Raw genomic sequence first — 4,177 nt, 5'->3', positions numbered from 1 at the left:
ATAAGTCATAGTTATTGTTAACCCTTTTCCTACTTGATAGTAATTAGTAGCTGGAGGGGGCAATGTCAAAGTTGGGCATGAATATGGAAGTAAACAAAATACATGAAAGTCAAATTTATTGTCAACTCATCAAAGGCAACTATCTAATGGATCCCCAGACTCCAGTCATGTCTAGCTTGCCATACACAAATGCTGGTCTTCTTATGTATTTTTTTGGTCAAAATATTTTTCCAACAAAGACGTGGTTTGACAATTTTTTTTCACACAAGTGAAAACATATGGCAAAAGAAAATTGTAAATATATTATAAGTTTTACCATATAAATCTTATAAACTGATGTAATACTTTATGTGATTTGTGGGGGTCTGATGATCGAGGAAGACTAAGAATGTTATAACCTTCATTAATTTATTTATGAAGCGTCTTAAACCTGAGAAGTTGGTTTGTCCAAGAAGAGGATGGGAAAGTGCAAAATGTTTCACGAATGCCTGAGGGGAAGAGGAAGCCTTAGAGGAGAAGGTTAAGGTAACTGGGAGAAGTCTCCTGTAAAAGCTTACCTACTGCCTTCGCATTGAATGCATAGCAACAACCTTATCAGTAGCATTAATGAGGAAATGACATCTGAATAATAAATTCATAGCTAAACAACCCCTTCTACCACCTTCAGTAGAGCTTTGGAGGGACAAATGTTAGAAGGAAAGCCTTAAAATGTATATATGGAAGGTTAGGATGGAAAGGAAATAGGGTATATAAGAGAGGGGAACTTCCCAATTAAAGGATCCTTTTCTTTTTCTTGAGATTTTTCTAAGAGAACATTACCAAAAGACAAGAATTGGAATAGTAAGAAAAATAGAAAAAAGCTTAAGAGTTGTGTAGAACTTTTGTATAAAAACCCATCCTTGAACTGATCTGTGGGAATCAATAATATAAATTACTTTATAGTAATCTTTTCTACTCTTGCTTGGATCTTCAGCCTTGAACTTAAACTTAATCAAACCTATAGTTGAAACGTCCTTCCACACTCTATCAATTTTCATTGTTTGTGGGCTTAATCCAAAGACTAAGGCCTCATAATTCTCTGTGGGCTTGGGCTGTAATTTTTCTTGTGCCCTTACAATTGGCGCCGTCTGTGGTAAACTTTGTTATTGATTTATTTAAGTCATGGGTAATCTAGAGCAGAACAGGGAAGAATTTGTTGGTTCACAGAAGGGGGATCACTTTGTTAATCTAGAGCGAATGAGAGATAGAGAATATAATCGTACACCTAATGTTATGGTAGAAACACATCATATAGAGCACACTAAAAGGAGTCATTCAAGGAGCGAGAGCCATGTTTCGCATGAATAGGAAACACGGAAGCTGAAGCTTGAGATAGATCATTTGCACAAAACATTGCGTCGGACGGAACATGATAAAAGAAGCCCCTCCCCATCAAGCAATGAATCTAAGCAGAGTAAGGATTGATCATATCGTGGTAGATCTAGTTCTCCACCTAGTGAATCCTTTTCCGCCTATTCCTATTTGGATAAACTGGAAAGGAATAAGTCCAAGTGTGGTGAGGGATCATTTCATCCTAGCATGGGAAATGATGCAATGAGTAAGGCACTTCGCCAAATTTCAAAGTCACCTTTTGTAATGAGAATCAACAAAGCTAAGCTTCCCCACCGCTTTACATAGTTGACATTCACCATCTATAATGGCAAGACTGACCCAGTCAAGCATGTGAGTCATTTCAACCAAAGAATGGCTGTTCATTCTAGGAATGAGGCTCTTATGTGCAAAGTGTTTCTTTACAGCCTCGGGCCCGTGGCTATGTGGTGGTTTGATGCATTTGAGGAATGGTTAATAAGGTCTTTTGAGGAGTTAACACAAGCATTCGGGGCTAGATTTGTAACTTGCAGCAAAGTGCCTAAACCCTTAGATTCTTTGCTATCTATGGCAATGAGGGAGGGAGAAACTCTTAAGACTGACTCGGATAGGTATTGGGAGACATTCAATGAGATTGATGGGGATTTCGAAGATGTGGCAATAAGGACCTTTAAGGTAGGACTCCCTACAGAACATGATTTGAGAAAGTCACTAACGATAAAGCCTATGCATAGTTTACGTCAACTTATGAACCGTATCGATGAGCATAAACGGGTAGAAGATGATCAAACCCAAGGAAAAGGCAAAGCTAAAGCTTTCCCTAAAAGAAGGGATCCTCGGGTAGGAGGATATCACAATAACCAACCTAGGAGGGACTTTCCCAATCAGATACCAGCAACAGGTGCACAGATGGTTAATTCGGTGTTTAAGGAGCCAATTTATCAAATATTGGAAAAGATAAAGAATGAACCATACTTCAAATAGCCCAATAAGATGGGTGGAGACCTGTCTAAGAGAAACCAAAACCTTTACTGTCACTATCATCAGGAAAAAGGACATACAACTGAAGAATGCAGGACTTTGCGTGATCATCTAGGTTAGTTAGTGAAGGTGGGGAAATTGAAGCAATTCTTACACCAGCCTACGGGACAGTTCGGACAATTCGGAGTTAGGTATTAAAGAGATGGAGCTCCTCGACCAACCCTGGGCACAATTAACTTCATTTTTGCTACGCCTAGAGGCGATGCTGGCACCTACTCGAGAATTATGTTCGTGGCTTCAGACTGTGACCTAGGGCATGGGGGTCAGATTTCTAAGAGGGCTAAAGTAGTGGCCGTGCCAACTTTGGGCTTCACGGAGGAATATAAGGAAGGCACATTCCAGCCACACGATGATGCCTTAGTAGTAACCTTTCGGATCGGTGGATATGACGTAAAAAGGGTCCTTATGGACCAGGGGAGTGGAGCAGAGATTATGTACCCAAATTTTTATAAAGGGTTAAATCTTAGGCCCGAATATTTGGAGAAATATGATTCGCTACTAGTAGGCTTTGATGGGAGAGTGGTAATCCCCCGTTGGATGATTAGATTAACTGTACAGGCTAGGGATGAAGAGGTGCAAGTTAATTTCATTGTGGTTGAAGCCTGTTCTCCTTATATCGCTATTCTGGTGAGGCCTTGGCTTCACGCTATGGGGGCAGTATCTTCAACTTTACATCTGAAGGTTAATTTTCCCACACAAGGATGAGTAGGGGAATTGATGGGAAATCAAGCAATGACAAGGCAATGTTTGGTGGCAGCCGTTACGCAGCATTCTAAGGATTAAGCTATGGTGGAAAATGAGCAAATTCGATAGCAACTAAATGGTCCCGAAGTAAAATTTGGGACTGAGTCGTTGGGGCTATTGTCCAAGGAGTTGGAAAAGGTTTTGATCGATCAAGATGAGGAGAAATAATTTCAAGTAAGGGCTCAATTACCCCCTTTCGAGAAAGCAGCATTAATGAGATTTTTGGAAGACAACATAGATGTGTTCACTTGGAGTACTTATGATGTACTAGGGATTGCTCCCAAGATTATATGTCATTGGTTGAATGTGAATTTTGATGCATTACCAAGAAGAAAACCACCCCGGCATTCCTCAAAAGAACACGCTAAAGCTATAAGGGTGGAGGTGAACAAACTTAAATAAGCGGGAGCAATCAAGGAAATCTTTTATCCTAAGTGGTTCACCAATACTGTGGTAGTAAAGAAAAAAAATGGAAAATGGCGGGTGTGTGTAGATTTCACATATTTGAATAAAGTTTGTCTAAAGGATCCTTTCCATGTTCCTCAGATCAACCAGTTAGTGGATGCAATGGTTAGGCACCCTCAGATGAGCTTCTTAGATGCTTTCCAAGGGTACCATCAGATACCTCTAGCATTATCCGACCAAGAGAAAACTGCTTTTCGAACTCCCATTGGCAATTATCATTACTGGGTGATGCCTTTTGGCTTTAAAAATGCTGGATCCAAGTATCAAAGAATGGTGACGTGAATGTTTGAAGCACAGATTGGGAGGAATGTAAAGGCATATATTGATGACATGGTGATAAAAAGAAAACAAGTTACAGAGCACTTGACAGACTTGGAGAAGGTGTTTTCAGTATTGTGGGAACATAAACTACGTTTGAATGCATCTAAGTGCTCTTTTGGAGTTAGTTCAAGGAAGTTCTTAGGCCACATGATCACGCATCGAGGAATCGGGGTCAATCCTGACCAGATTAAGGCCATCAAAAGTTTACATCCTTCTCGGAATTCTAAGGAGGTACAAA

At 40.1% G+C, this 4,177-nt stretch overlaps 1 pseudogene; it reads left to right on the top strand.

Moving 5' to 3' along the window:
- Positions 1-1,593: 1,593 nt before the first annotated feature.
- LOC112037862 (uncharacterized) lies at positions 1,594-3,900 on the top strand (annotated as a pseudogene).
- The last annotated feature ends 277 nt before the right edge of the window (positions 3,901-4,177 follow it).

Source organism: Quercus suber, unplaced genomic scaffold (genome assembly GCF_002906115.3).
Source record: "Quercus suber isolate HL8 unplaced genomic scaffold, Cork oak 2.0 scaffold_607, whole genome shotgun sequence".
Lineage (NCBI taxonomy): Eukaryota > Viridiplantae > Streptophyta > Magnoliopsida > Fagales > Fagaceae > Quercus > Quercus suber.
Note: the sequence above shows the minus strand (reverse complement) of the source record. Positions and strands in the feature narration are given on the sequence as shown.